Here is a 12,715-nt window from a genome sequence, read left to right as displayed (position 1 = left end):
GGCTAAGCCACCATCTTCAAGTTCCTCATATAAAGTGCTAAGTGCAATCCAAGGAACCTTCTTCGCCCACAAGAATGATGTAAACATTGACTCTAATTTCGTAAAAAAGGAGTTCACTAAAGCACCGGGAATTGCTGAAAGAAGGAAATTAAACAGTGGAAGCACCAACATTTTGATCAAGGCAACCCTGCCGAGAATGGTTAATGGGAGAGAATTCCATTGAGTGAATAAGTCCTGAACATTTCACAACAATAGAACAAAATTTAAATCACATAATTCCGAAATAAATGTTGAAAAATAAACACCTAGGTATCTCTTTGGATTTGTGATTAAGTATGGAAGAATATTGGGGTATAAATCCCTAGATACACAACCACACAAAAAAATTTCTGTTTTCCTTTTTTTAAACGACTCATAAAGGTCAAAAATCTGGAAGGCTATTGCCTGCACTTCCTTCTCCGGCTTTATAATATTCATAATGTCATCTGCGTATAATTTAACTTTACCCATAGTTGAAAGCGGAGGGCATATATCCCCATTATTGATAGCTTTCGCGAGGAGCTCAATAAAAAAGGGGGATAATGGACATCCTTGTCTGGTTCCCTTTTGACTTTTACATTTGCCTACCTCAGTGGCTTTAATAATGATATTGGCCTCCGCATTCAAATATAATTTCTCAATCAACCCCCTCATTTTGGAGGGTATGCCAAATTTTGCAAAAATACAAAATAAAGTCTCCCAAATCACCAAATCGAATGCCTTCTCAGCGTCTAAAAAAAGTACTAATGCTGGTATCTTCCAGGTTTCAAAATAGTCTAGTGCCTCCACTAAAAAATGCCTATTGGTTCCATGCTGCCTCTCAGCCATAAAACCATTTTGATAGGGATGGATTAAGTGTGAGGCTATCCTGTTAAATTAATTGGCTAAAAGTTTAGAAATTATTTTGTAGTCAGAATTTAAAAGCATAATAGGACGATATGAATTGGGGTCTTCACTATTTTTGCCTTTTTTTACAAAACTGACTACATTCCCTTTTCTGAAAGACAGAGGTATAAACCCACCTTTAAGAATTGAATTTAGTAATAAAAGGAGATAATCCACAATTATACTTGCAAATGCTTTAAAAACTCGAAAGAGAGGCCGCCCGGCCCACAGGATTTACCATTCGGGAGATTTTTGATAACCTCCCCTAGCTCTTCTCTTGTGAATGGTCTCACCAGGTTCCTTTTTTCTGAGTCTGTTAAGAAAGGTAATTCATATTCCTGGAGAAAATCTCCAAAAGATGTCATATCAATAGATTGTTGTTGGCCATATATATATTCCTATAATGTTGTACCATTATGTCTCCTATCACTCCCAAGTCCTCCAAATGAGAACCGGAAGTGGAGCATCTCAGTGCTACTATTTGATTACTTGCAGCCCATTCCCTTGCCTGTCATGCCAGATATCTACCTGTATGATTGTTTTTCTCATAAAACCTTTGCCTAACATGCTGGAATAGGGATTCACTTTTAGCAGAATATTTTTCGGCCAGGTTCTGCTTAGCCTGTTCCAACTGTTGTCGGTTAACCACGCGGGGCTAGAAAGGAATATGTCGAAAGACCTTTGCACTTTTTGCTCAAGTGTTCACTTCTCTTCCTTCCTGTTAGACCTGGCACCATTGGTGTGGGTCTCCCTTCCATTTCTGTTGTTGCCTCAAGTATTTTTGCTGGTATTAGATGTTTTGGGCACTGTGCCACTGCCACTGTCATCCAGTGCCACAGTGTAAGTGCTCCCTACTGTAAATTGATGTATTAATCAGTGGTTCCATGTTTGGTTATTTGGTTTACTTGTCAGACCCTAGTCTAGTGCACTTGGTGTGCCCAGGGTGTATAAAGCCAAATGCTGCTGGTGAGCCTGCAGCACTGGTTGTGCCACCCACAGATGCAGCCTTGCAAAATGTGTCTAAGGTCTGCCGTGCGATAATTTTGCAGTTCAAAGTGCCCAAAAGCATTTTCGAGAGGTCACACGACAGCGCTCCTGCCCTCCTACTAAGGACAATTCACAGTTTTAAATGAAGAATGTGCACCAATCCTACTATAGGAAATAAACGTAATACTCACATGAGGGACTACTTATCCCAGGATGCAATTGATGTTACTGCCTGAGACTACGCCCGTGGCGGGCAATCCATGTACATAAAGCAGGAAATGATGTCATGTGAGCATTTGGTGTCACGTCCTTGAACAGACTAAGAAGAAGAGGCAGCAAGCCTTGAAATGCGTCGGCTCTTTTCAAATACAAAAATCGGGACTGCCATGCAAGCTGCTAATTTCAAGCCTGAGGGCAGGAGCGCTGTCGTGTGACCTCTCGAAAATGCTTTTGGGCACTTTGAACTGCAAAATTATCGCACGGCAGCCCTGCCGTGGAGAGGAGCACCACCTTTTACCTGTTTGGGGCTGTGAGTAGCACGAATCTACGCTAATTCAGCAAAGCGCCCCTTGCAAACTAAGCTTGTAAGCAATACTGCATCCTACTAAGGACAATTCACAGTTTTAAATGAAGAATGTGCACCAATCCTACTATAGGAAATAAACGTAATCCTCACATGAGGGACTACTTATCCCAGGATGCAATTGATGTTACAGCCTAAGACTACGCCCGTGGCGGGCAATCCATGTACATAAAGCAGGAAGTGATGTCATGTGAGTATTTGGTGTCACGTCCTTGAACAGCCTAAGAAGAAGAGGCAGCAAGCCTTGAAACACGTCGGCTCTTTTCAAATACAAAAATCGGGACTGCCATGCAAGCTGCTAATTTCAAGCCTGAGGGCAGGAGCGCTGTCGTGTGACCTTTCGAAAATGCTTTTGGGCACTTTGAACTGCAAAAAAAAAAAATAAAAAAAAATATATATATATATATATATATATATATATATATATATATATATATATTTTTTTTTTTTTACCCCCCAAGGCACCTGGAACGGCTTGGCTTGCCACCCCTGGTTGACACAGCTCCAGAGTCTTCACACGCAGTCCCAGCTCCTATTCCAGCTCCTCACCCTAAGAGAAACTGGCAGGGCAAAGCACTGAAAGGGAAGAGATAGAAACTAATTTCCTCGGCGGTTAGAGCAAGACTGCCCACTGCTGTAACAAAGCAGGCCTCAGGCTGCCCACTGATATAACAAAAATGGGCCTCTGTAACTCCGCAGCTCTGTAGCATCGGAATCGTCAGCGGCTTCAGTAGCATCGCGCTCGGCTCCTCCCAGCTGTGTCTTTGGCGTCTGATGTCAAGATGAAGTGAGGGGGTGTGGTTGAGGCCTCTCTAAGCTGGTCAGCATCGCGCCCGGCGTTCTCCTCATGTTATTAACAAAAAAATGCAAGTATTAACAATGTAGTTTTAAAATGCAGTGCCCATTCCAATCTAAACCATTTAGGGGAAAGGCATTGGACACTAAATAGGTGACAATTACTATTCTCACTCCAATCTAAACCATTTAGGTGAAAATGCTGGACACTAAAGCAGTAAGATTTACTATGTAGTGGAAGCTGTTAAACGCTAAAGGTGTAGAATGTATTATACCCTCCACCCCCCAACCCCAGTCTAAGACATTTAGGGGAAAGTGTTGAACACTCAAGGTATAAGATTTACTATTTCCAATCCAATCTAAAAACATCTATGTTAAAAAAGAAATAAAATATCTTGCCAAAAGTTATAATAATATACATTATTTACATAAATTAAACATTTAACTATTTAATTGTATGTAACATGAATTGCATGAAAAAATATATCTTATTACATTATTTTAAAATGTAAAAGTATCCAAATAATTCAATTAAATAATTAACAAAACATTGATTTATTATTTATTGCTTCAACTAAATCATACATTTATATGTAGTATTTTATTTCACAATTACAATGTTTAACAAATAAAACAATGGCCAAAAATAATAAAGTACCAAATGAATAAATCAAATTGAAAATTGTATGTGTATACCCTAAAGGTATAAAGGTAATATTACATATTCTATACATAATATTATGCAAAACAATGAATTAAATACGTTTTTAAAATGACTCAAACAATATTGCATATATCATACATAATTTGACATAATTGATATGTGCAAATATATATACCAAATAAAAAGCATTGATAATAAATACACTGATTAATTACAAATATTTTTTTTACTTAAACACCCCAAACAATAATATTTAAATAAAAATCTTTTATTAAAAAAGCATTAATTTTCAAACACAATATTATTTTCATATTTTAATAACTTCCACAACTTTTTTCTCCCAGAAACCTACCATTCTGTTCCTAATCCATAACTGCAAAGACATTATTTTAATACCTTATTAAAAATAATAATAAAAAATACATATATGATTATTCAAAATAGTATAACAATTATCACTAAACATAAATATTATAATTTACATACAACAATAATAAAATAGTACGACAAATGTAACAGAAAACCCATTAAAATGATATTATACATCACAATATTTTAAAAAATTATATTTTTACAGCAATAATAAAAACAACATTTCATACAATATTCTTACCAACGAGGCAGGCACCACGGGGTGCATGCCACGCAGTGTAGGGGAAATGCAGGGTGTTAGATCTGGGGGTCTCTAGTTGGCAATGGTATTCACCTTTGTCCAAATAGGGACCTTTACTTCCAAGTCAGGATAATGTGATTACACTCCTTAATAACCCCTGCTCACCCCCTTGGTAGCTTGGCACGAGCAGACAAACTTATCTCAGAGGCAATGTGTTAAGCATTTGTGAATATACACAGTAATACAGTGAAAATACTACAGATGGACACAACACAGGTTTTATAAAAATAAGTATTCTTTATAGAGACTTAAACACAAGACCACAAAATGACAAAAATCCACAATACTACACTTAAGATTACTTAAAAGATGATTAAAGTCTCTTAGTTCAAGTTGTTGGCAAATGCGATAAAGTTCTCAACAAAGTACCTGGATGCGTAATGCAAGGTGAACAAAAGGCTCGCAAAAGGGGAGATGCGTTGGTTCCGTGACCCGGGGGAACGGTTGCCTCCTTCCTCAATGCTTGCGCAGAGTAGGGGACTCGTCGTGAGCCTTACCGGTGCGGAGGTGATACGTAGATTCTCGGCCTGCGGGCCCGTTGCGGTGCGCAAGATGGCGCCTTGATGCAATGCGATGATCCGGTTGCGTCGCGAGAAGATGGACGCCTTGATGCGGTGATGCGATGACGATGCGATAACGCCCTGGCAGCCTTGTGACAACTTTGTACTTCGGAGCCGCAACAGACCCTGCGACACGCTTCTTCGGCGATGCAGTGGCGACTCTCTTTTTTTTTTTTTTTTTTTTGAAAAACCTTTATTTGTAGAAAAAGTACACCGCTATTCAGCCGTACATCCCGGAGGCCAGGCAGCATTGCAGTAGCAGGTAGGTTCATGTACAAAAATAGTGCGCAGAAGCAATCAGGTTTAATTTTCAAGAATTAACAACTTGGAAAGGAGAACCAAGAATGAGAGGGCCCCGGAAGGCCTTTAAAGAGCAAAGTGCCTAGGCACGAAGAAAGTCGGAGAGAAAGAAAGAGAAGAAGAGAGTGGCCGAGGACAGTACATAAGTATTGAAGGGGCACAGCAGGAGGGGGCCGGGGGCCGCACATCCAACGCAAATCAGAATATTAAGTGCAGCATAAAGGTATGGGGAGGTAACACATCAGGATGGTCCGTCTGGAATTACGGGAAGGGTTACTATTTATGGGGAGGACTGGACTTCCGGGTCTGGCTCCAGCGGGGGTTCGCACAAGTCGCCTCGATACGAGTTCCAGGCACCCCACACTGATCTCCACATTTTAGGCTTGCCCCTGGCTACATACACTGTTTTCTCCCGCAACATGCACCAGTCCATGTTGGTCTCCCAAAGGCTAAGGGAGGGGGGAGCGGATGCACCCCATTTCTGGGCAATGTCCCTCTTAGCCACCATGTTGCCTAAGGTGACCCATCGGGTCTGGGCCACACTGTAATCATTCGGACACCACACATTAAGGAGACAACGTCGAGCTTCGGCCGGCAGGGCCACTCCAGTCACCTCCTCCATCACCTCATGCACTCGCCTCCAGTACCGAGCCACACCAGGACACTCCCAGATGATGTGCAAGAAAGTAGCAAGCATACCACAACCCCGCCGACACAGGCCATCCGCGGAAAGCCCCATATGGATGAGTCTGGGGCCAGTGACATACACTCTATGGAAGATTTTCAGTTGAACCAGACGGAACCGCGCCGATATGGCCACCTCTCTGGGAGAAGAGGCAGCCGACCGCCATTCCTCATCATCCATTTCTATGCCATCATTCACCCAGTGCATCCTCAATCGTTCAAGCAAGTCCACCCTCACGTTGATCAGTTTCTTATAGGTCAGGGAAATGGCGCTGTCCGGCATGTAGCCGTCCAGCACCCTATCCTCCAAGGGCGACGATTCGGGAATGGTACCACCCTCCGGTACGTGGGGAGACAGAGCGTGCTTGAGTTGGGCGTGCCGGAAATATTCCGTCGATGCCAGCTGGTTTTCGAGCTGCAACTCGGCAAACGACTTAATCCTGCCCCGCGCGACCATATCTCCAACTTTAGATATTCCGATGGTATCCCACCGGTCAAAACCCTTGGTCTTCCACAGTTTCCCCAACACGTCCGAATCATACAGGGGAGTGGCCAGAGTAACCTTATCCTCCCAGCCAAGGGTATCGGTGACCGCACGCCACACGTGCACCGTCGTTCTAGTGGGGCCCGTCAATCTACGATCCAACGACCTGGAGTAAAGAGCTCGGTAATAGTTGCCGTCGTTGACCAACCACCGATCCATGGCGTAGCCCGGACTGACCATGGGGCCATAAAGGCCATGGTTAACCGCCGCAAGTTGGGATGCCCAGTAATACCGCCGCATATCCGGCAGTGCAATACCACCGTCATAGCAGGGAATAGTCAATTTGAGCAGTGAGATTCTCGGCCGCCCATCCCACAGTAGTGTCCGCTGCAGGGATTCGATCTCACCGAAATACTTGGTCGGGATCGGGTCTTGAGAGTTCTGCAGAGCGTAGAGGAAGCGGGGCAGCGCCATCATTTTGAATAATGCGGCCCTGCCCATCAAAGAGATGGGCAGTTTCTTCCAGATTTCGACATCCCTCCGCAAACGCTCAAGCGGGGGCAGAAGGTTACGCGCGTACCGAACGCGGGAGTCGCGCGATATGTAGATGCCCAAGTACCGGAAGCCCTGCTGGGCCACCTGAATCGAGCACCCACGGGGGAGGCGTGGAGTATCCCCACACAATGTATACAGTGAGGATTTAGACCAATTAATCACCAGTCCCGAATAGGATCCAAAGGTGACCAGTAGGTCAAAGACCACGATGAGCGAGCGACAGGGGGAGGTGAGATAAAGGAGGATGTCGTCCGCGTAAAGCGACACGCGGTCCTCAAAACCAGGCGACCACTTGATCCCCGAAACATCAGGGTGCATTCTAAGCCTTGCCGCCAGGGGCTCTAGCGCTAGCGCGAACAGGAGTGGTGAAAGCGGGCAACCCTGTCTGGTGCCCCTGTGTAGCGCAAAGGAGGCCGAGAGTCTACCATTAACAGCCACGTTAGCCAGCGGCGCCGAGTATAACTGTCGGACCCATTCAATATAGGAGGGCCCGAAGCCCAGTTTGGCTAGAACTGCCCACAAATAATTCCACTCCAGGGAATCAAAAGCCATAGTAGCGTCAAGCGAGGCTAGGACCGCCGGCTCGCTGAGCAAGTGGGCGCGTGACATGACTGCGTGAAGCCTCCTCAGGTTAAGTGCAGTGTTCCGGTGCGGTATGAACCCGGATTGGTCCGGATGTACCAGGTCCGTGATCACGCCCACCAGCCGGTTGGCCAGCAATTTCGCCAAGATCTTGGGTTCAGCATTTAATAGCGAAATGGGCCTGTAGGACCGGGACAGGTTTCGCGGTTTCCCCTCCTTGTGAATCACCACAATGGTGGCAAGTCTCTGGTCGGGGGGGAGTCCCCCCTGCGCGCGGGCCTCGAGGAACATTTTGCGCAGTGGTGCGGCCAGCGCATCTGCCTTCAGTTTGTACAATTCGACCGGGATACCGTTGGGGCCCGGTGCTTTGCCAGAACGCAGTGAGCGGATCGCCAAGGCGACCTCGTCATCCGTCAGATCGTGATCCATGTCATCCCGCTCGAGATCAGAGAGGCAGGGGAGGTCAATACCATCCAGAAAGGAGGCCGAGGCGGACTCCGGTAGGGGAGTCGCGGAGGTGTAAACCCTTTCAAAATATTCAGCAAAGGACCCGGCTATGGCCGCCGGGTCCGTCAAGATCAAACCGTCCTCACCCACTAGCTCCGGAACCACCCGGGACGCCAGTTCCCGCTTGTCCAACCAGGCCAGGAGCTTACCAGCCTTGTCGCCGGAATCGTATATTCTGCCCTGCTGTTCCCTGCTCAAGGCTTTCGCTGCATCGGTGGCGGTGGCGCGGAGTTAGGACTGTTTAAGCGAGACGGCATGGATCAGGTCAGGGGACGGGCCCAGTGCCAGCCGGGCGTTTAAATCTGCGAGATCAGCCTCCAGCCGCACCACGTCCTCATCGCGGCGGCGGCGTGCCTCAGCAATCAGGGAGAAGGCCTCGCCACGAAGAACCGTCTTAAAGGCCTCCCAGAGGGACACGGCAGAGGCCACGGAGCCAGTATTTTCAGCAAAGTACCGGTCCATAGTCTTGGCCAGGAGAGACCGGGTCTTCGGGTCGCGAAAGTACCAGGGATTAATGGGGGCCACCCGCGAGGACGCGGGGACCTGAAAGTCGAACGAGACCCAGACCGGGGAGTGGTCCGAAATGCCGCGAGCCAGGAGGCGCGCGGTGGAAACAGACTGTGCCTGGGCCGCCGGGGCCAGAACGTAGTCCAACCTAGAAAAGCTGCCGTGAGCGCCCGAGAAAAAGGAATACTGTCGCTGAGTAGGGTGGAGCAACCGCCAGCAATCAACCATCCCCATGGAACACACAAAATCAGGCATCCAGGACTGGGAAGGGCGAAGATCCCTGGAAGGAAAGCGGTCCAGATTCCCTGAAACAACCGAATTAAAGTCCCCACCCACCAATAACAGTCCCTCGGGAAGACCTAAAATGGCGCTGCCCAGGTCCCTGAATGTGGTCTCTTGCAACCCCGGGGGAACATAAACCGAAACCAAAACTAGCGTGCGGCCCTCCCATTTACCCACCAGTGCCACGTATCTGCCCCTATCATCAGCCAGGACAGACTCCACCTCCAGCGGAAGGGACGCGCGCACCATGATGCCCACCCCCCTGGAGCCCGAGGAGAAACCCGCATGAGCCACCATTTTGTAACCCCGTCCATTCAAGGCCTTACAAGCGTGTCCCACCAAGTGCGTCTCCTGTAATAAAATGACATCCGGCGAGCAACGTTTAAGCATTTGTATCACAACACCCCTCTTAATACGATCCCCCAACCCGTTTACATTCCAGCTCAGCAAATGAAGTAATTTACCCCCCATCATCAAGGACGCTCCGCGTCCCCCCCCCCACCCACATCAGTGCCCGCCATTGCAAAAAGATAAACCATAGACTCCTCAGCCAGAATAAGAGGCAAAACAAAGAGAAAGTATGAAAGAAACACACACCCCAACTACCCCCCACCCTGCACCCCTGCATCAGACTAAAATCCACCCCAACTAGCAGTGTGCCTGTCACCCCTTAACTAACCTACAAAAAGCCCACGAAGGAGAAAGGAGGCATCCCATCCCCCCCCGTCATCCCCCATATTAATGACAAAATGAGTCAATTTAAGCAACCATAGCAAAGGCCAAAGCACCTCACGGCTGCCCAGATCTCGGAAACAAATAATCAAAAAAGTCACTTCTGTGGTGCCGCGCCTCCGGTGGCTTCCTCCGTCTGGTCGGTCGATTCAGGCCGTTCCTGTGGCAGTGTGTCGAGCCAGTGTCCCACATCGTCAGGAAAGTCAAAGAAGAAAGTCCGGTGGTCCCGTTCGATGCGAAGCTTGGCCGGGTAGAGCATAGAGTATCGCAGGCCCATCTCCCGAAGTCTCCGCTTCACCCCTGTAAAACTCTGCCGCTGTTTCTGAACAGCCTGGGTGAAGTCCGGGAAGAAGTTCACATCCGAGTTCTGGAAACGGAGAGGGCCCGCAGTCCTCGATGTCTGCAGGATAGCGTCTCTGTCCCTATAGTTGAACAGCCTCGCGATGATGGGGCGTGGGGTAGCTCCCGATTTAGGCGGCCCACCAGGGATCCTGTGGGCCCTCTCCACCGAGAAGAACTTACTCAGGCCCCCCGGTTGCAAGTGCTTCACCACCAGGTCTTCCACAAAAAGTTCAGTCGAGTCCTCCTCTGCCTTTTCCGGTACTCCGGTGATGCGAACATTTTGGCGCCGCGCGCGGCCTTCGAACTCGTCCAGCCGACGCGCCATCACGCCATTCGCCATCTTCAGGTTGCGCACCTCCGTCTGGATGTCGGATACATCCGTGACCAGACTGGATGTCTTAAGGTCCAAAGATTTCACCCGGTCATTCGTTTTCCCGAGGTCCGTCCCGATGAGATTAAGTTCAATTTTCAGGGAGTCGACCTTGCTGGACAGTTCCTCGCGAAGTGTGTGCACCTCCGTCCTCACTCCCGAGATCGCGCCCATGACATCCCTGAGCGTTATCTCGGAGTCGTCCGGCGACTCATCCCCCCTCGGGTCTTTCGTGCGAACCACCTGTCCCGGTGATCCCTTAAACTGGGAGAAGCGCTCAGGAATAGTAGACTGGGAATGAGAAGGTTTCCTGCTGACCCGCGGAGTCTTGCCCACATCCGAGCCACCCTTGCCCGCCATGTTGGCAATCGCGGGACAAGGGGGATACCAGGGGCAGAGGAGTCCCGCGGGGCACGTCCAGTGTGCACCTCAATGTTCCCAAGGTGCAGGATCAGGATCGCCCAGCAAGGCGTTAGGAGCTCAGGAGCACACCTCGGGGACGGAGAAATTCTGGCAGGGAGGAACTCAAAAGGGGCACCGCTGCTGCCCACCTCCGCACAAGCGATGCGGGAGGAGCCTCTGGGAATCGTCGACGCTACTAAGGCCAGGAATGTCCAATTCTCATTCCGAAAACGGGTGCCGCATCAGGCCCGGCTTAACTACCGATTCCCACTATCGTGGGACAGGATAGAGAGCAGGATTAATTCGGAGGATCGGGAGGTCTTCGGAGCTCCGAGCTCACGCGGCCATCTTGGTTGGCAGCGAAGCTCCTCCCCAGTGGCGACTCTCTTGATGGCGTCGTGCTTCTCCGGTGATGCGAGGGCAGACAGCTTCGATGAACACATGCTTCCAGGGAGATGCGCCGAAGGCTCGCTTTTCCGGCGTTGCGATGAGTTCAGCTGCGGCCGCGACACGCTTCTTCTCGATGCGTCGCGCTTCCAGCTCCCAGCAGCACACAAGTGACTGGAGTCAGAATTCCCAGCAAGGAAATTCAGGAGGGAGCTGGAGGTGAAGTCTTTTGTCCCTGAGAATTCAGCAGGAGGCAAGCACAGTTCAAGCCCTTGGAAAATATTCTGTAGATGAAAGTCCTTACAAGTTTCGTTCTCCTTTCCCTTGGCAATGAAGCAACCACTGCAGGCCAACACAGCAAACAGCACACTGGCAGAGGGGCAGTACAGCTCCTGCAGCTTCCTTGGTTCTTCTCCTTGGCAGAAAGGTTTCTTGTTCCAGAAGTGATCTAAGTTTCCTGGGATCAGGGTCCCAATATGTATTCCCCAAAATCCTTTGTTCACTGAAGGTACCCCACCAATGCACCACCTCCTGCCCCACAAAAAGGGGGTCCCTCTACAGGCCCCCTGAATCCCTTTCTGCCTGTCTTTTAGCAGTGGGATGACAGCCGCGAATAGACAATTGGAAAGGGTTATTCTAATCCTTACAGCGGTGCCTGCAAGGCACTGCCGCAATTCTGGCCAATCTTTTGGTTAAGCAAGGCGGGAAGAAGCGGACCGCCTTGTGGAACCGTGGCAGACGGTCTTTGCGTCCGCAAGCCATCGCTGATGTTTCCAGCGACATTGTAATTTGGCGGGAGGAAAACTGAATCAAATGGCAGAAGGACCGCCCCCTCCGGCCCTGTGGTGGTGGTCCTTCTGCCATCATAATGAGCCCCCTAGTCTACATTCTTAAAAACCTAATACCGTAAAAGTCATAGGCTTCTGTTATACCTTTCTCGACATTTGGTGTACAGATACAATTGGGCAGGAATTTCTGATTCCAGACTGTATCCTGCACCAAATTCTGGAAATCACAAGTATACTCCGCAGAATGGGGAATATCAACATAGACCCAGCAATACCAGGGATCTTGCACGAATGCTTCCACTGAGAAAACCACTAGCCTTTCCGCCTGCTCTGTGCAGGTGGAAAATGTCTGAAAAGTGCAGACGTGAATTGGGATGTGGGTTGGGTGGGGGTCACCGCAAGCGTTTGTCCGGGGTGCATTGTCTGCTCTTCCATAAAAGTGCAGCGTGTCTGATTGGTGCTGTGCACTTATGCTGCCAGCAGCCACTGCGCCCACAATCCTAACGAGGATCTTAGTCCTCATAAACATCTTTCCTTCAGTTTTCCTAAATAGTTGAGTCTTGAGTATCCTTCTCCAGCTATAGAGGTACATCTTTTAGATGTGTGC

The sequence above is a fragment of the Lissotriton vulgaris genome, chromosome 11 (assembly GCF_964263255.1).
Source record: "Lissotriton vulgaris chromosome 11, aLisVul1.2, whole genome shotgun sequence".
In the NCBI taxonomy this organism is placed as follows: Eukaryota; Metazoa; Chordata; class Amphibia; order Caudata; family Salamandridae; genus Lissotriton; species Lissotriton vulgaris.
This window is presented reverse-complemented; position numbering follows the sequence as displayed.